The sequence below is a fragment of the Rhinatrema bivittatum genome, chromosome 16 (genome assembly GCF_901001135.1).
Source record: "Rhinatrema bivittatum chromosome 16, aRhiBiv1.1, whole genome shotgun sequence".
NCBI classification, from domain to species: domain Eukaryota; kingdom Metazoa; phylum Chordata; class Amphibia; order Gymnophiona; family Rhinatrematidae; genus Rhinatrema; species Rhinatrema bivittatum.
The window spans coordinates 21,772,766-21,798,700 of NC_042630.1; the positions used below are offsets into that span (position 1 = coordinate 21,772,766).

At 45.2% G+C, this 25,935-nt stretch overlaps 1 pseudogene; it reads left to right on the forward strand.

Moving 5' to 3' along the window:
• LOC115077468 overlaps window positions 1-25,935 on the forward strand; it is a 107,573-nt pseudogene that overhangs the window by 14,210 nt on the left and 67,428 nt on the right.

The window sequence follows — 25,935 nt, forward strand, 5'->3', positions numbered from 1 at the left end:
AATATACCCAGATAAGTATTAAAGTTAGCCGGATAAGCTTATCTGGCTAACTTTAGACCTGCTATGGGTCACGTCTTACTTAACCGGATAAGGCTGAATATCGCTACTTATCCATCTAAACCAGATAGGTAGAGCCTCCCAGTTTTGCCCACTGTCCTCCCACTGACTATCCGGTTAACTATTTAGCTGGATAAGTGACTTACGTGGCCAAGTAATATAGCCAGATATCCAGCGGCAGACACTTAGCTGAATAGGTCCAATTTATCCGGCTAAGTAGCATTTGAATATGTTCCCCCTGATTCAGAAAGAAGTTTCTCTCTTCTATCAGCCACTCCTTGGCCCTCTGCATTTGCTTCACAGAAATACAGCCCATGGGTGCACTGCTTGCTTTCTCTGTACATAGACTGCTGGTATGAGCTCCACCCTTGTTTGACCCCTTTAACTCTGCTCTAAAGTAGCCTCAGTTTTATAGTCAGTGGGTCTCCTTACTTCTGAGGGAGAGGAGAAGGTTGTCAGCCTCTCTCTCTCGCCTCTCATAGGTGGGCATTAGAGCAGGGTGGCTAATTGTTTGTGTTCTCTGGTTGCAGTGGGCTTTTACATGCTGATGGATTCCAGCTTTGCTGTCCGTGGTGCCAGAGCTGTCCTGGAGAGCCCCGTCAGCCCGTCCTCCGGCTGCCTCGCCCTGACGTTTCACTATTACCTGTTCGGCACCTCTACCTCTGTGGCTCTAAATGTCTACGCAGTGATCCAAGGCAAGTTCTCTCCAGCACTGGAAAGCAAGGAGCTCAGAAGCTTGTTTCTTTATCAGTGAGCAAACCGGCTTGATGCTGACCCGGGATGTGTCACTTCAAATCCCGCCTTTCAGTCTGTTATTGTTACGTACTGCTCATTCTGGGGGTAATTTTCGAAAGGAGTTACGCATGTAAATGTAACTACTATTGTAGCAATTTCCAAAAGCCATTTACTGGAGTAAAGTGCACTTACACAAGTAAATCCTATGGACAATTCAATGGCATATATTATAGCAATTTTCAAAAGCCCACTTACTCACGTAAAGTGCATTTACTCGAGTAAAACCCTGTTTTACTCGAGTAAATGCTTTTTAAAATCAGGCCCTCTATGTTTAATCGTATTTCACAGCTGAATTCAGATGAGAAACAGGCCGTGAAGTCTATATTGGGTCTCCTGAGGTTTCATCCAAAGGATAGCTCCTCCAGTAAAGCATTTTGGTTTCGTCATGCGGGGCCATTGGTTCTGTACTGACTCAAGAGGGAAAAATGGACCCCTAATACCATGCACAAACAGTGGGTCAGCATTGGCTTGGAGGAAGAGTACCCCCTAATACCATGCTAAGACACTGGACAAGTATTGGCTCAGAGGGAGAGTGCTTCCTAACATCTTGAATAATTAATATTGATCATTTGGATTTTTAGCCCACCTTTCCAAATGATGCTTAAATGGCCTACAGTATTCTTAGAATTCACAATCTCTGCTCCAAAGAGACTACAATTTAAATGGGCCCTGAGGCAACAGGAAATCATGTGACTAGCTGAAGATTACAAGGCATGTCAGTGGGGGACGTGGGATTTGAACCCTGGGACAGTGGATCAGTGCTGGCTCAGTGGGTAAGGTGTCCCATAATACCATGTTGGGAGACTGGGTCAACAGTAACTGAGGGAAAAGACCTCCCCCAGTATAGTGCTGAGATATTGGGACAGTAACTGTTCAAAGGACAGTGCCCGCAATATGGTCTAACGTGCACACTGTCACTAGTGATATCCACCCTATGATCATAATCAAGAGTAGGATTGGCAAAGTCTTTTTTTGAAGCAGGAGGTATTCTATTTTACTACAAGATTTTAACCTCAAAATCTCTGAGCTAACTCTTGCACTTGGCCCCCACAGGAAGTACCAAGATGCTCCTTTTGAACATCACAGGAAACCAGGGACAAGGCTGGAAACCAGCAGAGGTGTTGTACATGGGCACTGCCAACCTCCAGGTAATTAGAAACACTTAAGAAATAGTTGTACATGTGGGCCTATCTATGCTTACCTGCTGAGTAGTAATAAGCACATCTGGTTTTTGTTCCTATTTCAGAGTCATGATCTCATGTTTTATTTTAATAGCAGTCCTACTGACAAAGAATGCCTCATTTTGTTTATGACCTATGACATCTTGTGTATCTCTATTCATAAACCATCTATCGGTCGAAGCAATGTGAAAATATATCAGGCTGATATATTTCACTAAATTAAAAATACAAGGCTCCCATACTCTTCTTTTAGATTGCAATGTAATTTTCTCTAATGACCATGTGGAAGGAAGGACTAGGTGAGAGAAGCAAGGATAAATCTCCAAAGTAGAAATGGGAGACAGAGGCAGAGAGATTCAAGAAAGATGCTGACTCTGCTTGTTTCTCTTTGCAGTTCATCATCGAGGGCGTGTACGGCGAGACCAAACTGACAGACATCGCGGTCGATAGCGTCTGTATGCGTCCATGTCACGGTAAGGACACTTTAAGAACGCTAAGCAGTCAGTCTCAGACTATCCTCATCCTATCCATTACAAAAAATGCCCACTGAACTGAATACACTTGAATACACAGGCAGGAGCTGAAGGAGGGGGGGGAGAGAGAACAGCGTACTATATGAGGCCCTGGAGGGAAAAGGGAGAGAGTGAGGAAAGGAGCTCTATTCAAAACTATTTATTTATTATTTCATATCCCACCTTTATACCATAAGTCTGAAGGCAGCATACAATATATAATACATCAATACAACAGCAATTGTACAAATCAACAAAGCATCATTAGCAGTGCTATTTAGAGGGGGAAGGGTTAAAACTAAGCGAGCTGCAAAAGATACGAAGTGACATTGACCAAAGTTAGACCAACTTTCAAAATGAATTCATATGGAACTAAGAATTCATGCCACTAATTTTATCCACATGTATATCTTTCATGTATTTGTCAGGAACAACACCTGTTCCAAGCATGGTTCCAAACATTACGACTACAACTGAGTTTCCAGGATCAGGCACAAATGTAACTAGTACTTCCATAACTACCACACCACCCCCCACTGGCTGCTCCACCATACTCCCCACCACTGGCTCCACCACCACCACCACCACCACCACACCCCCCACTGGCTCCTCCACACCCACCACCACCACACCCCCCACTGGCTTCTCCACACCCACCACCACCACCACACCCCCCCACTGGCTCCACCACAACCCCCCCACTGGCTCCTCCACACCCACACCCACCACCACCACCACCACCACACCCACACCCCCCACTGGCTCCTCCACACCCACCACCACCACCACCACCACCCACACCCCCCACTGGCTCCTCCACCACCACACCCACACCCCCCACTGGCTCCTCCACCACCACACCCACACACACCACCACCACCACACCCCCCACTGGCTCCTCACCCCACCACCACTGGCTCCTCCACACCCACCACCACCACCACACCCCCCACTGGCTCCTCCACCACCACCACCACACCCACACCCCCAACTGGCTCCTCCACACCCACCACCACCACCACACCCCCCACTGGCTCCTCCACCACCACCACACCCACACCCACACATACCACCACCACACCCCCCACTGGCTCCTCCTCCACCACCACCACTGGCTCCTCCACCTCCTCCACCACCACCACACCCACCACCACACCCCCCACTGGCTCCTCCACCACCACCACACCCCCCACTGGCTCCTCCACCACCACCACCCACACCCCCCATTGGCTCCTCCACACCCACCACCACCACACCCCTCACTGGCTCCTCCACCACCATCACTACCACCTCCACCACACCCCCCACTGGCTCCTCCACCTCCATTACCACACCCCCCACTGGATCCTCCACCACCATCACCACACCCATACCCCCCACTGGCTCCTCCCCCACCACCACCACACCCACACCCACCACTGGCTCCTCCACCACCACACCCACAACTACCACCACCACACTCCCCACTGGCTCCTCCACACCCACCACCACCACACCCACACCCCCCACTGGATCCTCCACCACCATCACCACACCCACACCCCCCACTGGCTCCTCCACCACCACACCCACACCCCCCACTGGCTCCTCCACACCCACACTCACCACTACCACCACCACACCCCACACTGGCTCCTCCTCACCCACCACCACCACACCCCCCACTGGCTCCTCCACCACCACCACACTCCCCACTGGCTCCTCCACACCCACCACCACACCAACCACCATCACACCCCCCACTGGCTCCTCCACCACCACCACACTCCCCACTGGCTCCTCCACACCCACCACCACACCCACACCCCCCACTGGCTCCTCCACACCCACCACCACCACCACACTCCCCACTGGTTCCTCTACAACAACAACCACTACTCCAAATGGGTCTTCTACTACAATCACTCATCCCACTGGAACTTCAACAACCATAGCTCCCACTGGGTCTTCAACAACAACTACCAGCATCTTCACTATGACACCATCATCTAGTCCAGGTGAGAAAGCATAAAACTTTCAGAAAATTTTCCAGTTCAGTTTTTAAAGATTGATACATACATTATACAGAATGTATCTTCTAACCCAGGGGTGGCCAACTCTGGTCCTTGAGAACCACAGACAGGCCAGGTTTTCAGGATATCCACAATGAATATGCATTAATTTTCATATAATGGAGGCAGTGCATGCAAATCTATTACATGCATATTCATTGTGGATATCCTGAAACTTGGCCTGTTTGTGGCCCTCGAGGTCCGGAGTTGGCCGCCCCTGTTCTAGCCTATCAGTTGTAAGATGTAATGGACATATTTAACAGCCTAGGCCCACTGGATTTCCCAAGTAAAGAGATGATTCAAGAAAAATATAAATTCCATTTTCTAAAAGTGATTGTCCCCAAGGTTGCTGACTCTGTTGCATTAATTGCCTTTGCCTTGTGTTTAGTATATCTAATCCTGGTTGTGAACCATTAACTAGTGGTAGAACCTACTATGTGTGGAGGTCTATATTGTTTCAGATAAGAACATAAGAAATTGCCAGGCTGGGTCAGACCAAGGGTCCATCAAGCCCAGCATCCTGTTTCCAACAGAGGCCAAACCAGGCCACAAGAACCTGGCAAGAACCCAAACACCAAGAAGATCCCATGCTACTGATGCAATTAATAGCAGTGGTTATTCCCTAAGGGGTAGATTTTAGAAAAGTACGCGTGCGTGTACTTTTGTTTGCGCACCCGGCGCAAACAAAAGTATGCCGGATTTTAAAAGATACGCGCGTAGCCGCGCGTATCTTTTAAAATCCGGGGTCGGCGCGCGCAAGGCTGCGCAAAATCGGCAGCCTTGCGCGCGCCGAGCCGCGCAGCCTGCCTCCATTCCCTCCACCTTCCCCTCCCTTCCCCTACCTAACCCACCCCCCGGCCCTAATTAATTCCCCCCACTACCTTTAATCCAAAAGTTACGCCTGCCTGAGGCAGGCATAACTTGCACATGCCGGGCCGGCTGCCAGTGCACCATGTTCCGGTCCGGGGGCTGGTCCGAAGGCCACGGCCACGCCCCCGGGCTGGAACCATGCCCGCGGCCCTGCCCCTGGAACGCCCCCGATGACGCGCCGGCCACAACACGCCCCCGACACGCCCCCCCCCCAGGAAAGCCCCGGGACTTACGCGCGTCCCGGGGCTTTGCACGCACCGGCAGCCTATGCAACATAGGCTCAGCGCGTGCAGGGGGAGCTTGGGGCAGGTTTTCAGGGGGTACGTGCGTATCTTATGCGCGTACCCCTTTGAAAATCTTTCCTTAAGTCAACTTGATTAATAGCCATTAATGGACTTCTTCTCCAAGAACTTATCCAAACTTTTTTAAACCCAGCTACACTAACTGCACTAACCACATCCTCTGGCAGCAAATTCCAGAGTTTAATTGTACGTGGAGTGAAAAAGAATTTTCTCTGATTAGTCTGAAATGTGCTACTTGCTAACTTCATGGAGTGCCCCCTAGTCGTTCTATTATCCGAAAGTGTAAATAACCGTTTCACATCTACTCATTCAAGACCTCTCATGATCTTAAAGACCTCTATCCTATCCCCCCTCAGCCGTCTCTTCTTCAAGCTGAACAGCCCTAACCTCTTCAGACTTTCCTCATAGGGGAGCTGTTCCATCCCCTTTATCATTTTGGTTGCCCTTCTCTGTACCTTCTCCATTGCAAGATGGAGAAGGTACAAATCTTTCTATTAGTATTTTCAGACATTAACAATAAATAGCACAATAAAAAAATGTGCACCAATTAGAAAAAAGCATCTTCAAATCTTCTTTGATGTACAAACTCTCTAAACAGTCATCATTAAATTCCTAAAATATTATAAACACCTACTTTACAATAAAAAAAGATCAAGATACAGATGAATAGGAATACTAAAATACAAAGCAACTCTAAAAATAAACCACCTCTTCTTTCCCTTCTCCTTATAGTACAAAAGTACTTAAGTCCGATGTAGAAGTCTCAGGAGTAAAAAGAAAAATAAGCAAAATAACATAGGCCCATCAAATCAATAATCTCAGTCCTATGTCCTTCAAAGAAAAAACTTGTGGTCCATATTCAAAAGGAATTTAGCCAGATAACTATGAGCTGTCTGGCTAAATGGTGACTTTGGAATATTTTGGGCACTTTGGTTACATTTTAGGTGGCTAACATAGGAGCATTCCTGGGAGGAATTAAGTGAGCCAGCTAAGTTTATCCAGCTAACTGTGCTGGCCAGACAGTGGCTGAAAATGGACCCCTTAATATCTAGATCTTAACAATGTCCCAGATCTTCTGCTTGTACTTTAAACAGTTGGGGGGGGGGGGGGGGGAAGAATCTCTTTTCCAATACTTAGCTACAACCTACCTTGCTGGCAAGAATAGACGTTGTATTAAACATTGAACTTGGGCTTTAAACATTGAACATCGGGCTTTAAATTCAGCTACCAGCTGTTGCCCTTGTTGATTACCACAACTCCACTGTCTAACCTTATTGCCTCTGCATCATCCCCAGCCCTGGCTAACCCAGGGTGGAAAAGATCCAGGCCAGGAACTGAACCACGGCCCATCTGCATGGAAGTGCACACCCCTTGCCACTGGGCTGGCCCCTTCAGCTTCCATTTTAACCTAATGGGCTTGTGTATACGAGTCACACCAACAATAAATGGGTCGTCGGCAGGCACACAAGTAATATAATAAAATATTTGGTAAATCTACCTCTCTAGGTCAGGATAGAGTCTCATAGTGAACTTCAACTCTCTTTCCCTGTCAGATAAAGTTTAGAATAATTTTACGCATTAAATCGAAAAATCTCCTTGGTACACTTATGGGTAACTGGGAAAACAAAAAAAAGAGAATCTGAGGAAGGATCATCATTTTAATGACATTAAAACTGCCCAGCCAAGAGACCACCATATCTTTCCATGTCAGAATCTCACATGTAATGTCTTTTAACAATCTCTCATAATTCAAGGAATATAAAGATCTGAAATCATTGGCCAACACAACACAAATATTTGAGTTGATTGTTAACCTCAAAATCATGCCCTAAACATCCCATTTGTTCTACATGGTATTAATAAAGACTTAGAAAAGTTATTAACATATCCAGATACTAATCCTAATTCCTTTATCAAATCCATAAATCCCAGGAGTGAAGTCATTGGATCATTTAGATAAATCAGGGTAAAAATCCACATACAAAGAAACAGAATGATTTGCACCTCCAACAGAAATCCCATGCACATTGGGAGCCTCCATAACGGAGATCGCAAATGGTTCAATTGCTAAGGCGAACAGAAGGGGTGGAGTGGGAGAGAGGGGGGCCAAAGGACACAATGCTGTATACCCCCCATACTAACAAAATGGGAGTTGATGTTCAGCCATTTATCTATAGTGCAGCTTGAGGAACAACAAAGTGCTTTAACCAAATGATCACCAATGCCAAATTTATCTAGTGCACAGAGCAAATAAGGTTACTCCACTTTATCAAAGGCCTTTTCCGCATCAAGTGAAAGGATAGCAACAATTTTATCTGAATGCAGAGGTCCATTAGTTAAGGAATTTTGAGTTGCTATATTTGTCTTTGCTTCTTCAATTTTGTACTTTACCAAAACAAAGATCTGGTGAAAGCAGCTAGTGAATATACAGTACCTGATTTGTGCAGTCTACACTGAAACATAGAAATGTGATGGCAGAAAAAGACCACATGGCTTATCTAGTCTGCCCATCCACATAAATTCAGATTTACAATCCCTACCACTTCCTCAGAGATCCCGTGTTTCTCCCATACTGTCCTTGTCTCTACCACCTCCACAGGGAGGCTGCATCCACTACCCTCAATGTAGAGAAATATTTCCTTAGCTTACTCCTAAATCTTCTCCTTTTCACCTTCATCCCATGTCCCCTTGTTCTAGAGCTGCCTTTCTGTAGAAAAGGGCTCACCTCCTGTTCATGGAAACCTTGAGGTATTTAAATGTCTCTAACCTATCTCCCCTATCTCGCCTTTCCTTTGTTCCAATACGCTTTTGAACAAAGACCTCTGATCATTTTAGTAACCACCCTCTGGAATGACTCCAGCCAATTTATATCCTTTTGAAGTAAGGTCTCACATTCCCTTTTCCTTTTAACCGTTCCTCTCCCTAAGCAGCCAAGTATCTTTCTGGCTTTTGCTGTTGCTTTGGCCACCTTAAGATCAGCAGCTATGATCGCCCCCCTCCCAATTCTGCACTTCTTTCATGTTTAGAAGAATTTCACCCCCACACTGTACCCAATTCTTGGGGGGGGGGGTTTGCAGTCTGAATACATTGCTCTGCATTTTTATAGTATTATAATTTTAGCTGCCAGGGACTCTAGACCATTCCTCAAGCTTCACTAGATCCCTCTGCCCTATAGATCAACAAAATCTCTCTATTCATTTCAATGGTTTTTTTTGTTACCTCCATAAGGGGCCTACATGCTATTGTGATCTGTATGAACCCAATTACCGACGCTGGGTTATGGACACATCACTAGGAAATTGAAGGCAAATTTTCAAAAAGCTCTAGTCACCTAACTTTGGGAGTTAGGGACTAAAAACTCAACCTCCTGAAAATTTGGGCCCCCCCGGAGAGGTTAAATGTAGCTTTTTTTTTTTTTGTACTAGGAGGCCAGTACTTTACAGCACTTCCAACGTTATTACCTTAAGTAACGCTGGAAGCGGCCGGGATCACATAGCACCGCGATCCCGGCACAGACAAGGAGGCTGCTTTTCAAGGTAACAGGTGGGTGGGAGGATTTCTGGCTGGGAGGGGGGGGGGGGTGGTGGTGAGTGGATGTTTGGGAGGGGAGCAGAAGGGGTAGTATTAAAGTTTCTTTAACAGGGAGGCCTGGAGCTGTCATAAGTTTAAAAGCTATTTTGTATTTAGGTGTCAGGAGTCTGGGTAAGCGGGGATAGCGGGGTTTAGAAAAATGCGGTGGGAAGGTGGGCATTGGACCGGGAGGGCCCTCAACCTGCTGCTTTGATTTTTTTTTTTTTTTTTTAGGTGTTGTGCGTTCCCAGATATCTCTGAAGATATCCGGGTCAGTAGCAAGTTATCCGGCCACACGAAGCCGGATAACTTTAAACCTGTTTCCAAGCAGGTCAAAAGTTATGTGGCTAACTTAATCGGATATACCCGATATTTGGCTAAGTTAACAGGATAACCAGACCCTTTATTTGAACGCCCCCAAAAATCCCCCCTTTTATATCCGGTTAAATTATAGCTGGATAACAACACTTCCAGCTATAATTTAGCCAGATAAGAGGCTCAATATGCCGTATAACTCATTCTATCCGTCCACATGGCTTTTGAATATCTACCCCTAGGTGGCTATATTTAGCCACTCAAAATATAAAGCAGCCCTGGGTGCATGGTCTGGTTGGGGAGGGGGGAGAATTTACCTGGCTAGCACAAATTTTCGGCATTAGCCCGTAAAGGTGTGCTTTTTGTTCTGAAACATCATAAAAACGCAATAAAACACTGTTTTGTTTCAGGTCCTATCAAGACGAAAAAAAAAAAAAAGAAAAACCCCAACAAAATTTCATTTTGGAAAGTAGACCCTGGTTTGCTGCCACTGACAATGAACCCCCCTCCCCCATGGCTGCCACAATAACAAAAATTAACCCCCCCCCCCCAGGCCTTACCCATCCTCCACCTCTCTCATCCCCATCTTATCCCATTCTATGGGTTTGTAGAAGCCGAAATGGGGCAGAAATAATCCCCAGACAACTGTGGCCCCACCCAGTCCTCTTCTCAAAATGGTGCCGGCTTCAGGGCTCAGAATTGCTTCTGCCCCATTTCAAATTCTTCAAACCCCCCATGCATGGGGTAAGATGAGCGGATGGAAAGGCCTTGGAGCAGGGTTTGTTTGTTTTTTTAATTAGGGGAGGGGGAACCTGGTCCCTTCCTTTCCTTTTTTCTTTTATTTTCTATTGTGGGGGGGGGGGGGGGCGCGTTATTATTTTGGTGTTTGATGTTTATTTTGGTTTGTTTCATGTCACTGAAACAAGATGAAAATTTAATTAAAAAAGATGAAATGAAAAAACAAAATGGAACTTTTTTTTTTCCTGTGCACATCCCTACCTGTATGTCCGTATGCATGGAGAGCAGGCTTAACAATGGCTAAAGTTAGCTGCCGGAGTCACTGCTGAGCGGCTTGTTGAAAATCAACCCCTTGGGCATTTTAGTTGGAATGAGCACTTACAGAATTTATTTGCTGAAATGATTTTGTTTTAGAGCCTCGATCATTCCGTAGTTATCGCTCTGTTGGATATAAGATGCTACATACAGCAGGCATTTAAGTGTATGGCTGGGTGCCCCCGTGTGGGCACGCCATCCAGTAGTCAGATGGAGTTTTAGATATTTAGCGCTGGTTGAAAATCTGTCCTGTTCCCTAAATTCCCATACAGGTGCACAACTCATCTCTGAAGCTTTACCCATTCGCATCTTGCTGAAAAATTCCAATTTTTGTTGGAAGCTTGGGTTCCCTCTTCTATGTCCTCTTCTACTCAAAACCCAAGCGATAGCAAGCATTATGGCAAGGGATTCGAGGAACTGATCCACCATCGCTCTTTGTACGGCCGCTGGCCTAATTCCTTTCCTTTGTGCTTTCAGTGTGTCCGCCTAACTCCCACTACAATTCCTGTGGGCCGGCTTGCCCCCCACGCTGCGAGGCACCCCAGGACAGCTGTGACCTTCCCTGCCGGCCAGGCTGCTTCTGCAATCCCAGTTTCATTCTGAAGCAGGAGAAGTGCGTCCCCGTGACCCAGTGTGGCTGCTTCTACAATAACACGTACTACGAGGTAAATACGGCCAAAGCTGCTGTCCTGCCCTGGTGAGGACAATTTGGCCTGCAAAACATGGGGACGAACTCCCCTGCCATTCTGAGTACCTGCTTTCCATGCACTGCTAGAGAATTTACTAGGAATGGGGCAGGAGATCTTACTGGAGACTCTTGATGCACTAGACAGTACTCTTGGTTGTGAAACAATGCTGCAGACTGAAGCAGAACATTGTGGACTTGGAGGGATGTGACAAGGAGCCAGTTCCAATAGGAGGGAGATCCAGCCTACTGCTCTTACAGCATCGCGTGCTTCCCAACCAAAGAAATGACTGCAGAAGCTGGAGTCCTGCCTTCTCAGTGCTAGGTCGGAGCAATCTGTGGGAGGGAATGTGTGTGTGTGGGGGGGGGGGGGGGGGGAAACAGAGGAGCTGATTATGGTGACTCATTGTTGAAAGCCAGGTGGGAAGAATGAGGAGAGAAATCTTCTTGGGGTAGAATCCCTGATGAAGCCGGATGGGAAGGAGTAAGGAAAGAGGACTTACAGAGGGAGGATGCTTGTAAAGAGTTGGATGGGGAGTAGTAAAGAGGGAGGCCTTACAAGAAGCAAGCTTGGGAAGAAGGAATCTTTTGCCTGATTCGTTCGTGCCTTCCATGCATTTGCTATGAAAGTGCTTCCCAAGTGTTCTGTGCCACTGCTTTTCTGCTTCTACAATGGCCCCTCCATGCTCTCTGCCTTTTCCAGCCAGGCCAGGTGATCTGGGGACCTGGCTGTTCAGAAGTGTGCAGGTGCCTTGGTAACTACACCCTTCAGTGCACCAACAATAGCTGCTCCCCTACAGAACACTGCAAGGAAGTGGATGGCGTCCCTGGCTGCTACGCAAAAGGTGAGAACAGCTTTAGTACTGTCCGTATACCGTTTGCATCTTTTAGTAAATCACAGCAAGCTGTTGCCCAATGCTTGATTTTATGCTTTCTTCCCTTCTCTCTTTCATGCCAGATTCATCCACTTGCGTGGCCTCCGGCGACCCCCATTACACCACCTTCGACAAGAAGAAGTACGACTTCCACGGCAACTGCACCTACATCATGGCCAAGCCCTGCAACTCCACCAAGACTCCCTTTGCAGTGTACGCTTCCAACGAGTATCGGAATGGCTATACCACTGTCTCGTACATCAAAGCTGTCTACGTGGATGTGTATGAAGTACTGGTGTCCCTGCTGAAAAACAAGATCGTCCAGGTGACAAACACTTAAGCAACGGGACTTCCACTCTGCATTCTGGGTCAATTCATTAATAAGGCCTGAAATCTGGAAACTTGCTGGTAGAGTAAGGTGGACCAGATAACTCCATGTTTTAAGGGAAAGGTTTAGCCAGTCCCTGATTTTGTCCTTCATTCTAACAACTGTGAATAGCTAAGCATATTTATTTGATAAGAATTAGAATACCTTTAAAGAGAGATTAGAAAATAGCTCTAGATTTGAGTCTTCTAACTGTGAGCAGGTTCTTGCAAAACCTTCTTCAGTTGTACCCTACTACACCTTTTTGATTGTTTTCTCTACAGGTGAATGGTAAAAGTGTGACTGCCCCCATCAACCCTGCTCCCGGCCTGTCAGTGTTCCCATCTGGGAACCACCTTGTGGTGAAAGCGGATTTCGGACTGGTGGTGCGTTACGATGGGAACCATTATGCGGAAGTCAAAATCATTAGCGAGTGAGTGTCCTTTTTATGCGCGAGTCCCTCCTACTGCTGCTGTTGGACAATAGCTTAGGCAGTGATGTGGTAACACAGATATCAGACTGAATTAACATGCTTGTCCATCAGTCCGAGCCTTATACTGAGTGCTGGCCGAGGGAGAACTTGTTCAGAGACCGCCGTATCCTTTAATGTGATGAGGAACTGAGAATGTCCAGTTTCTAAAGACCCTTCTAGTTGGACACAGAGATGACAGGAGATCACAGGTAACGTAGTCATCTAGTCATTAGAATGCCCTCTATCTAACTATAATAAAGAGGAATGTTGTCCTGCACCTGTAAATTGAGCTCTGCCCCTCTCTCTGTATGGAAATTGAGTTCTGCCCCCCTCTCTCTGTATTGTCCAATCCTCTGTCTACTACTACATATGGAAATAGAGCTCCGCCCCTCTCTCCCCGTACTCTCCAGCTATAAAAGAGAGCTCTGCCCCTCTTTCTTTCTGAATTGTCAAATCCCCTCTCTACTACCACACAATATACCCAAAATCAGCCTGCCACACAGCTCATTTACGCATTTCCTACACTTCATAATATTTCTCCATCCTTGGATGGGTTTGTATTATACAATTATAAAGGGGTGTGGGGTGGTCGTGGCTTGGGCAACAGTCAGTGGGACAAAGGAGCAGACTCAGGCTGTTTCCTATGTGCAATTTTATTTACAGTGAAAAGCAAAACAGTTAGCAGTTCACCTTGCAGTTCTGATGGTACTCAAACATTAAACACAGCAGGTTTTCACATACACTCGGTTCCTGCCTGCTCTCCGGGGCCTCTCTAACTCTTCTGGGCCCTGACTCCTTATTCTAAGGTGAGGGGAGCCTCCCTTCACCCAGAATCCCTTGCTGGGCTGATCCTTAAGGAGGACTGGGCCAGATAGCTATGGCTTGTCCCTTAAGATGGTTTGAGGGAGTTTCCTGTGCACTCCCCTCACAAGGGGGTGATTCGCAAACTCTCTATCTTGGCACAAAATCCATGGATACAAATGTAGAGCTATTTTGTGGACAATACAAAATACCCACAGACCTTTTACCTAATTTCAAAAGGGAAAGTACACGGATAAAATTTCAATGGAAAAAAAATGGCAGGTAGATTTGAAAATATAATCGGGCCGATACAGAAAACTTCGGGAAGCCCAGGTATGCAAATTAGGGCCTGCGGTAAAAAGGAGGCGCTAGGGACACTAGTGCATCCCTAGCACCTCTTTTTTTGACAGAAGCGGCGGTTGTCAGCAGTGTTGGTTGTCGAACCTGCTGACAGCCATGGATTCTGAAAACGGACGCTGGCAAAATTGAGGTTCCATTTTCCAACCTGTGGGCAGATTTTTTTTTTTTTTTTTTTTTTTAAATCTTTGAGGCCTCCGACTTAATAACGCTATGATATTAAGTCGGAGGGTGTACAGAAAAGCCTTACTGTATAAGGGGTAAAAATAGCGCATCCAAAACGCGCGTCCAAATGGGAGCTGAGTGGCCTGAGCGCACTTTACTGCAACGGTCCGAAAGTATGCATGTTATTTTCTCTCCTTCCTTTCTCCTCTGCCCCTGACCTAAACGTGCCTTTGGGAACACCTTCACGTGGTCCACCTAATAGTGCACATCCTATGGAAGACCATGGGGTGCTTTCAGGGAGGGTAATTTTCAGACAGGGCAGTTTATCTGGGTAAATGAGGTTGAAAATAACCTTCACAACTATTTTTTTTTAAAAAGGGGGCAAAAGCTTTTCATATTCATGCTCAATGAAACGGTTATTCATTATTAACATCAATCCAAAAAATGTTATTTACAGTATGAATTGTTCAATACATGTGTCGATCACTTTATTAATTTAAAGGCCAGCAGGAAAAGACACTTGTTTAACAATATACTTACGCCAATATGCACTTATTCTGGCCTGTAAATTAATAAAGTGACAACACATGTATTGAACAGTTCATATTGTAGTGCCCCACATATTTTGGATTGATATTTATATGTATGTGTGTGCTGTTTACTCCACATTTTCAGTATTCATTAACTACAGTGAGACCTCCCTATACCAAAAATCCTTGGTTTTTATATGGGCCCCCAACCGCTTGGTCCGGGTTATGAATTACCCCTATGCTTGGGATGAGTACCACATGAGAAATGATATTTACTAGTATGATTTATCTTCGGGTTCGTAGCCTGAGTGGGGGGGGGGGGGGGTAGGGGGTGGTGAGACAGGATCCCGATGACCCTCACACCACAGTTCTGTGCCCTTCCCGAACAACCTCTCACTTGTGGCACCAGAGACCGGATAAAATCATCACACCAGAATAAAGCAGTAATTAACCCCTTTACTGGTATTGTGTAAGTAGACAGTAAATCCAACCAGAACATTAAATGGGAAAAGTATAGTAGTGAAGTGTAATATAAACTTGCAGTTTCTTTTATTTTAAATCGAGCAATGCAAAAATAACACTGGGTATGGCCTGTTAGCCAAGGCACCCAACATACTCATAGGGATGGTAAAATAAAATAAAGAACGCTAATAGAGAAAGGCTGGGGTGGGGGGTGGGGACTGAAGTACACAACTTGCAGAAATTGTCTTTATCCCTGAGTACTCAAAAATGGAGGGGGGGGGGGGGGGGAGACGGATCCACCCCAATGTCACCAGTTTGTAAAGTGTGCATCCTGTCCCAAACACAAAATTGTGTGAAAAAAATACAATCAAGAAAATGAAGAAGTCACTCTTGATGGTGGAGTTGGCTAGATGACAAACCAAATAGATGAGCACTGTAGGGTGTGGAAGGTCTCTCTCTTCTGGGGAGCTTCCCCCAATGGTTTAATTGGTACTAACCATGGTCCACCAATTTTTCTCTTTGCCAGCCCTATCTCATATGGCCATACTTGCCAGCAAGGGATTATGCTTGACTTTGGCTGAAACAAATAAAATGAGATACTGAATTTGTGACAAAAGGCAAGAAAATAAATCTTCTCCCTCCTCTGCTAAGATACTCTCTGTGCAAAGTTTATATTACTTAACTCAGTCTCTTAGGAGGGTGCTCAGGCCTTGGGCTTTTGAGCCTGGATAGCTCTGGAAAAGAAGTCTCTCAGCTCCTGGCTCCACTGTTGGCATTTTACATGTAGCTCAGCTATGAAGCAAGAACAGCTATTTGTCTCTCTACTTCCTCAGAGCACAGACCTCTCTCCCTCTCAATAAATAGCTCTTCAGGAGAAGAACTGATTGCAGAACTGCCAGATGCACTCCTCTCTTCCTGGCTCTTGGCTCCAACTTCTGGACGTTCCTGCCCCTCACACACAGATAGAGCAGCCAAATTGTGCCTTTTCTACCTTAAATTGACTCCCAGAATTCCTTTGGCTTCCTCCTCTACTGGCTATGTAGTGCTGTTCTCTGGGCAGGCTAAACAATAAAACCCCTTTCCCTACTTGTTAACACTGTGAGTTCTGGATGCTGGTTCTTGCAGAACATTTGTCATTCACAGGAAAGCACACAGGGGTTTTGTCATATTTTTATATTCTTTCACCTTGGCTGTGGCACCTTGCAGTTTCTGCAAGGTTGAAAACCCCTTTTTGACAGGTCCAAAATCCAGCACTTAGATCCAGATGCAGCTTGGTCCACACTGTAAGGCTCCAACACATGATACGCTCATGGGGGCAGGAACCTGATTTATAGTAACTTGCTTCAATTATAAACTGCTCCTATTAAAATACTGTGGAGAGTTCATGTAGAGGAGTTGCATCCTGTTACAGCAAATACAAACAGGGCACATGAAGGAGGCATTTTCCATAAAAAGTAAAGTCAGAGGACAAGGAGGCAATAAGTGGACGGAGGGAAGTTCAGAGGAAATTTGAAGAAATCTTTCCGTGCTGAGAAGGTGGGAGCTGCCTTGAAGAGATACCAAAATGGATCGTAGCAACCAAAACTGTGGCACTAAACCTGCTCGGGATTGATTATAGAGGGCAGAGGCAAGGGATGACTGGAGAAGGATTGGGGTCTATGGGGGCACAATAGCAACTGGACTTCAACTGGGCAGATCTGAGTGGACAAAGGGGCCCTTATATACCAGCAGCTGCTATGCGACATTACTGAGTTTCAGTTGGATGCATGTCTGTTTGGTAATGTGAAGGTCTCACAAAATTTCTATGCCTTAAATACAATAATAAAAAAAAAAATACCACTATTGATTTATATTCCACCTTTCAGGCACTTGAAAGCAGATTACATTCAGGTACTGTTCTCTGAAGTGCTGTGTCGCATGTCTCCCCTACTGCAGCTACCAGGGCGAGCTCTGTGGTTTGTGTGGCAACTATGATGGAGAAGCCAGTAACGATTTTAAGACCCCTGAGGGACAGCAGGTGAGCGGGATCAACGACTTTGGAAACAGCTGGAACGTTCACCAAAAGTAAGTGACACTTAGTGCTGGCAAAACCTCACTTAATCCACTGTATCAGTATGGTCAAGTCTAATCTCTTTGCTCTCTCTCTCTCCATTCTTCTCTCTACTCCATTACCTGTCACCTTTTCTCCTTCCTTCTTGCCCATATCCTTCTCATCTTAATTCATTCTCTGTGTTTCTCTCTGAATTAATTTCACTTTGGTCTCTCTTGCTTTTTCCTCCCAATCCTGCTTGATTCTTCTCCATCTCACACTCTCTGCCTTGGTTAATTTTCCTTTCTGCCTTCTCTCTCTCTCTTTCTGTTTCTTCCCATTCATCCCACCCTCCTTCCCTCTATAGCTGCACCCCGACAGGCTCCACAGTGGTGCCGGAATGCACGCAGGAAGAACGCGAGTCGTACGAAGGACCTGCTTATTGTGGTCTCCTGACGGATCCTAGTGGGCCCTTTGCCCCCTGTCACAAGAAGCTCAACCCCACTGTAAGTCTGGTCACTCAGGGCAGCATGATATCTTAGCTAGAAAACAAATTCGCAGCTGAATGTGAAAGGATTAGCCTGAACACACGAATGATTACGCTGTTTGCATTCGTGGCAGACCTTCTTCAAAGACTGCGTTTATGACATGTGTGAGCTGGATGGCGACCCACAGCTGCTCTGTCAGGCCCTAGAGTCCTATGTGAACGAGTGCCAGGACCGGAATATCATCCTTGGACCTTGGAGGAATGAAACATTCTGCCGTAAGTGTATTTCTTAGCTGCAATCTCTGAAACTATCTGGTTGGTGCCCAAGACAGCCACTGAATTTAACTGATGGTTTCTTTTTATTACTCAGTTAACTCATGGCCAAACAATCTCACTGAACTGAGTAAGGGTGATTCTAGCAAAGAGTTGTTAACCCCCTCTTTTTTTTTTTTTTTTTTTTTAAATCTTTAGCATCATTAGATATATGAATTTCAATTTGAAATGGTTTTTAATTGACTTTCAACTGCTCATTCATTTCAAAGCTTTCATAGCATATTTCATGTCCTTCTCATTATCCTGCAGCCATCAAGTGCCCCCCTAATAGTCACTACGAACCGTGTGCCTCTGCATGTCCGGCCACGTGTCTCAACCCCCGGCCTCAGTCATGTGACCGCCCGTGCGTGGAAGGATGTCGGTGTGATGCAGGCTTTGTGCAGAGTGGAGAGCAGTGCGTGAGGAAGGAGCAGTGCGGGTGTGCCTTCAATGGACAGTATTACCAGGTATTACCAATGTTTTCCTATGCAATACCAGTTTCTTCAGTCCGATAATCTACTGAAAGCTCCTTCATAGTCTGCGGAGGTCCAACTAGTCAGTCATTGCAAACACATTCCTTTGAAGAGACAAATTGAGCCCCATACTGAATATTTTGGACTTCATGGCCACAGCTGTAACAAGTTGCTCATAACGAAAAAACCCACCAAGTTCCAATATTACAAAGGGTAATGTCTGTATGTGACCCAGTGCTAATGCCAGTTTAATTTCTCCGAATCCTAGCCTGGCGAGGTCATCTTCTCCGAGGCTTGCAAGGAGGTGTGCCAGTGTCTTGCCAACAACAACATTAAATGCACGGATACCAGCTGTGGCCCTGATGAGTATTGTGCCAACAACACAGGGGTCCAGGGATGCTTCCCAAAAGGTAAATCCTGGTTTAGGATCCTTCTTTACATATAATGGAGATGTCCTGATGAATGGTTGCTTGAGTCTAATTTGTGGTCATATGTATGAGTGGTAGAAACTGCAAGCATCCAACCACCTTCATTCCTTCAAAAGGAGAAGCAAGGGAAATGTGATAAAGACAAAAGAAAGGGAATAAAAAGGAAGCATGTCCTAGTGATACTGCAGGCCATGTGGTAGGATCTATTGCTAACAGCAAGTTATAATGTCCTATAAACCCACCGAGTTCAGTGCCAGTCGGTTGGGTTACCTCTCTGATGAGTCCATTAAGGACCTGGGATGCTGAATGTTTGGGCAACCGTCTCACTGGTTTGGGTGATTTTTTTAGGTGATTACAAGCGTACAGGAAGGAAGTTGGATTGGGTATGCGCTCTTGTATGCTTTATGTGCACTGGATGATGGAAAACAATGAATGAGATAGGAAGTGACCGATAGAGGAGGTGAATTGACCGGGAAGGCTCGACAGATTGGATTGGTCATTTGTTCTTTTCTGCTATCATCGACTACTTTACTATATTACCTTCAATGGCTTCAACACTTTGCTTCCTTGCTTTCAGGTTCTTCCACATGCATTGCTTCTGGTGACCCGCATTACACTACCTTTGATAAGAAGAAGTATGACTTCCATGGCAACTGTACCTATGTCTTAGCCAAGCCCTGCAATTCCACCAAGTTTCCCTTTGTAGTGTACTCCTCCAATGAGTACCGGAATAGACAAACCTCTGTCTCGTACGTCAAAGCCATCTATGTAGAAGTGTATGGAGTGGTGGTGTCCCTTCTGAAGAACAAGGTGGTTCAGGTGAGGCTCTGAAAAATCTAATTATACTTTATCTATCTTTTGACATCTGGTGATCTTTGCTTGATTGATAAGGACTCATGGTTGAGCAGAATTTGAATTTGATAGTCTGGACTATTTTTCAGGTGAATGGAACCACTGTGAACATTCCAATCAACCCTGTGCCTGGAGTCTCCGTGTCATCATCTGGGAAGTACATGGTTGTGCACACAGATTTTGGCCTGGTGGTGAGATACGACGGGAATCACTATGCAGATGTCAAAGTGACGGACGAGTAAGTACAAAGAATTTAAAATGAAGGAATCCCAACTGCACAAATATCTTTACCTGATTTAAAAGGAAAGATGGAAAGTAACAAATAGAAACAAATAAAAGAAGAAGTCAAGGTGTACATAGATAAGAATCTTCTACCAGCTAGAGAGCAGCTGCTTTACCTTTGTGCTAGTCTTTGGTTTGGTGCTGGAAGTACCACTTTTGAGATCCCCTATTGGAATACTTTCTGCATGTGTCTACAGCATTATAAATACGATAAGTATTAGCAGTAGCAGTAGAATCTGTGCCATCATGGCTTACCAAGCAGGATGGGACTACACTTGATATGCTCACAAAGCACCCGATTTATTTCTCAGACACAAAAGGGGGGGGAAAAAAAAGCCTTAATAAATCAGGCTCACATGTCTGCATCAGTACAAAAACTGCATGGACATTTTAACCATGGGCTTTGCATCAGTTTTCATAGTGAAAGTGCTCATGTACTTTTGCATTTAAACATTCTGTGGGTAACAAATTCCATGCAGTGACTTGCCACAGTTTGTTTGTTTTTTTCCCCCCTCCCTGTGGGTAGATTTTAGCTGTAAAAGTTTGTGCAATGAAGTTGCCTATGTGCATAATTTTCCTCCCCTGACCTAAACATGCAACCTCCCACCCCCAAGCGCCTCTCAACGCGAATAAAAGTACACGCAACGTGGAATGCCACGTGGACTTTTAGCCGCATTGAGAAAGGGCAATTTTCTTTTTTTTTTACCCATGCAAACTGCTTGGAAAATTGTCCTCACTCTGACTGGTGAGTACTTCACTGAAGTTGGAATTCAGATACATGGCTCGCATTTGCAGAACTTAATGGCCCTGCCAGCATTAAGACAGCTGAGTGCCTGAATGACTGGGATAGCCTATCAGCAAAGGTTGAAGCCCCCGTAACCATGACTCAATTTAAACTGACCTCAGATAGACAGAGAGCACTGTGGTAAGAGCAAGTAACAGGTAATACAAGAAGAGACAGTGACAGCTGGAAGACATGAAGAAAGAATCCTGAATGTTTTCTCAAGTCATATGAAATTTTGCAGGGCTAAAGAGAAGAAAACATAGGCCAACGATATCAGGTTTGGTTAATTCCTATCAGCAGTGGTAGGGCTGCATTAGGCTGCCTTGCTTAAACCGTAACTACCTTGGGATACATAGACCGAATATCAGTGATACAACTGCATCAAACTTCAAAGGAGGCTGGAGTAAAGTACAAGGAGAAATGATGGTTAAAAACCAAACATCATTGAGCAGGGAGAGGCTGGATGCTTTTGGACTGTGGCCTAGCTAGTTTTGTTGGCTGTATAGATGTTACTAAACTTGCTGGTAAGAAATGGAAGAGTTCCTGAACATCGACTTAAGTGTGGAGCTGTAAGCATCAAAGTGGAAGATGACAAAGCCTGGAATAGCGTAATAGAAGAAGTGGGAAAGGCCAACACTAGTAATAGAATCTGGACATGTCTGGATCAGTTATGAAAGGCTGTGGTAGGAACAGGGTTGAGAGGAGAGGTTGAGTAATCCTTAGGACACAGTAGGCCATGGATTAGCAGGATTGGTATCAGTAGGATACAACTCCGTGGGTTGATGCTGGCAGGTTTGTGGTGGTCAAGTACATTCCAGAAAGTCCATGAAGATCTAGGCAGTTGGATGTTTGAGCAGTGACCTCATTGGTTCTTTTCTTTTAATTACTATACTGGTTTAGACCAAGTGTCCAGGTCACAAGTACCTGACAAGATCCCAAATATTTTTTGGTGGCTGCTCCAACTGTTGCATGATTTAGGGGGCAAGATGAGAGCTGTGTGTGTCTGTCTGTCTGTCCGTCCATTTCGAACCTGAAGGCTGTGAGAACTGCCTTGAAGGATGAAGAAGCAAAAAGGAAGACCAAAAGGGGACTTTGATAAGAAGTGATATCCTAAAAGCAATCAAGCTTCTGGAACTGGCAGGTCGGGATACATTCTTAGCAGTGTGAACCAAAAATAACTGAAAAAACTGGATGAGCCAATTAGCGTCTCTCTGTCATTATCTATTTTGTTTCCATATTTGTAGACATTAGAACATTTATTTCTTTTGAGAGAATAGCCATGGTTTCCCTTCTCTTTTGCTGCAGCTATAAAGGTAAGCTGTGTGGTTTGTGTGGTGACTATGATGGGATCCCAGCTAATGACTTCAAGACCCCCCCATGGAGAACTGGTGGCTCAAGTCAATGACTTTGGAAACAGTTGGAATGTCCAGACCGAGTAAGTCTTCTTTCTGGTTCTCACTGTTAGTGGCAGCATGAGCTCCATGCCCTGACTCTTCTCCTTTCTTTTCTTTGCCTCATAGCTGTAACTCAACAGACTCTGTAGTGGTTCCAGAATGTACAGAAGAAGAGCGGGAGTCCTACGAGGGACCTGAATACTGTGGCCTCCTGGTGGATCCTCATGGGCCCTTTGCTCCCTGTCATAACAAGATCAATCCAAACGTGAGTGACTATTTCTTGTCCTTACAAGGTTAATCCAATCTTGAAGAGAAAATATCTTGATGGGGATTCTTAGATAAACATATTAACTAGTGAAATTGCTGATATTTCTGAAAATAAGGTTGGCATAGCTCATCTTCTTAACTATATTCAGGCTCAGAATACCTGGAGTCCAGTGGTTTATGGTGATCATAAAGAACTCAATGCACATTTTTCCTATGATAGCCTTTTCTAACACCAGTATCCTGCTCTGCCTATGACAGACCTTCTTCAAAGACTGTGTCTATGACATGTGTGAGCTGGATGGTAACCGGCAGCAGCTGTGCGAGGCCCTGGAGTCCTACGTGAACGAATGTCAGGAGAGGAATATCACCATACGTCCCTGGAGGAACGAGACCTTCTGCCGTAAGTGACATCCCTGGCTGCATCTCCAGAAAGCCTATTTCTTATCCCTTATCTGAGATATTAAAGTCTTCATAGCAAGCAATTTGCACTGAGTTCAACAGAATGATTCTAATAGAAAGTGATCCAGAGGTCATAATTCTTTTTTGATCTTGATCATCATTAACTGCATGCAGTTACAGACTATTTCTGTTGCACTTTGGAAATCAGAGTTCTAAGTTAGAAAGTGGTTTTAATTGATTTTCCACTGCCCATCCACTTCAAAGCTTTCATGGCATGTTTCATGTCCTTCTCATCTTCCTGCAGCCATCAAGTGTCCCCCTAATAGTCATTACGAGCCGTGTGCCTCTGCATGTCCGGCCACATGTCTCAACCCCCGACCTCAGTCATGTGACCAACTGTGCGTGGAAGGATGTCGATGTGATGCAGGCTTTGTGCAGAGTGGGGAGCAGTGCGTGAGGAAGGAGCAGTGTGGGTGTGCCTTCAATGGACAGTATTACCAGGTACCACCCAGTGTTTTCCCATGTTACACCAGTCTACAGAATGCTCCTGCGCAGTCAGTGGGATTCCATCCATTATGTTTTTAAAACAAATTCTTGTCAGAGTACACACTGAGCCAGATCTTAAAATAGTTTGGTCTTCGATCCCACAGTTATAGCAAGTTGGAGTGGAGGAGCTGCTTAATAGTTAAAGTAACAGACTGTGACTCAGGGAAGTCGGGGTTCAAATCTGTCTTTTCCCATATGTTTTTTGTATCTTTGGATAACTCACTTAACCCTCCATTGCCTCACGTACCAAATTACTGAGAACTACCTACTGTAGTTGATTGTAACTTGCCTGGAGCTCATATTTAGAAAGTTGAGTAATTAAAACTAAAATCTGAAACCCAAATACCAGTTGGCAAAAAAAGAAGAGCCCAGCATCGAAAGGATAATGTTTGCTTGCGACCCCCTGTTCATTTAAATCTATTGACTATCGTATAGGCTACCAACATTTTTACTAGCTTTTGATTTATTATTGTTTTATTACGTACTTTGTTTTCAATGCTTTTATTATGCTCTTACTTTGACTATGTTTTATGAGTTTTATTTCATTTGTTTTAACAACTAATTTATTTTCTTACTCTGCGTAATTTTTAGCTGTTACTATTTTATGAATTATTGTATTTCCCTGTAATATTGTAATCTTTGTAAACCGGTGTGATGGTCCGTCTAATACATCGGTATATAAACAACAATAAACTAAACTAAAACTAAACTAAACTAATGCCAGTTAATTTCTCTAATTTGTAGCCTGGCGAGGTCATCTTCTCTGAGGCTTGCAAGCAGGTGTGCCAATGTCTTGCCAACAACAATACCAAGTGCACGGATACCAGCTGTGGCCCTGATGAGTACTGTGCCAACACCACAGGTGTCCAGGGATGTTTCCCAAAAGGTAAATCCTGTTTTTGCCAATATCCTCTGGGATCCTCTTTAACATTAAAATGGAGTTATACTGATGAGTATATTTAACACTTTCCTTATTTGCCTTTAGGTTCTTCCACTTGCGTTGCATCAGGTGACCCGCATTACACTACCTTTGATAAGAAGAAGTATGACTTCCATGGCAACTGTACCTATGTCTTAGCCAAGCCCTGCAATTCCACCAAATTTCCCTTTGCAGTGTACTCCTCCAATGAGTACCGGAATGGCCAAACCTCTGTCTCGTACGTCAAAGCCATCTATGTAGAAGTGTATGGAGTGGTGGTGTCCCTTCTGAAGAACAAGGTGGTTCAGGTGAGTCTGAGCAATCCAATCATATTTTTCTGGTGGTCTTTGCTTGACTGATAAGGTCTCATGGTTGAGCAGAATTTGAATTTGATCAATCATATTTTTCTGGTGGTCTTTGCTTGACTGATAAGGACTCATGGTTGAGCAGAATTTGAATTTGATAGTCTGGATTGTTTCTCAGGTGAATGGAACCACTGTGAACATTCCAATCAACCCCGTGCCTGGAGTCTCCGTGTCATCATCTGGGAAGTACATGGTTGTGCACACAGATTTTGGCCTGGTGGTGAGATACGACGGGAATCACTACGCAGACGTCAAAGTGACGGACGAGTAAGTACAAGGAATTTAAAACAAGGGGATTCCAGCTGCACAGAATACCTTTACAGGGGTTAGATGGAAAGATAGAAAGTAAGAAATGGAAACAAATAAAAGAGAGAATATACAGAAGGGATCTTCTACCACCTAGGGAAGCAGCTAGTGCTACCGTCTTTGGTTTGGTGCTGGAAGTGAAGCCTCCATTATGTTGAGCACTAATGAGGTCAGGTAAACTATGGTATATTCCATGGCTGTACTCTACTACTGACAGGAGCAATATTGTGGGATTCACAAACCTGCCATCCTCGGTGCCATAGGCTAGTGAATCCCGTGGTACTTTTCCCTGGCTTGAACTTGCTGCAGTACTCTGAAAAACTTAGCTACACCTCGGTGCTATTTACTGAGCCGCAGTAAAGCAGCCCATTCCCGTCAGGATCGCTCTGGCCCCCTCTGGATCTCCAGACCTATGGGGTAAGTTGAGGGAAGTGTCTGGCGAGGGGATTGTGTGTCAATCCTTGGTGGTGGAGGGACGTTTGAAACTGTGGGACGTTTGAATGGGAGAGGCATAAGAAGGCTGGAGTGACAATCACCAGGGGTGATTTTGAATATGTTTGTGCTGGATGGATAGAACATGGCCAGGGGACCTCATCTTGCCCCATGGGCAGTGGGACTGGGAGGGGGGAGGGACTTGCTATAGGGGCCCCTTTAAAATGCTTGTCCCATAATGGA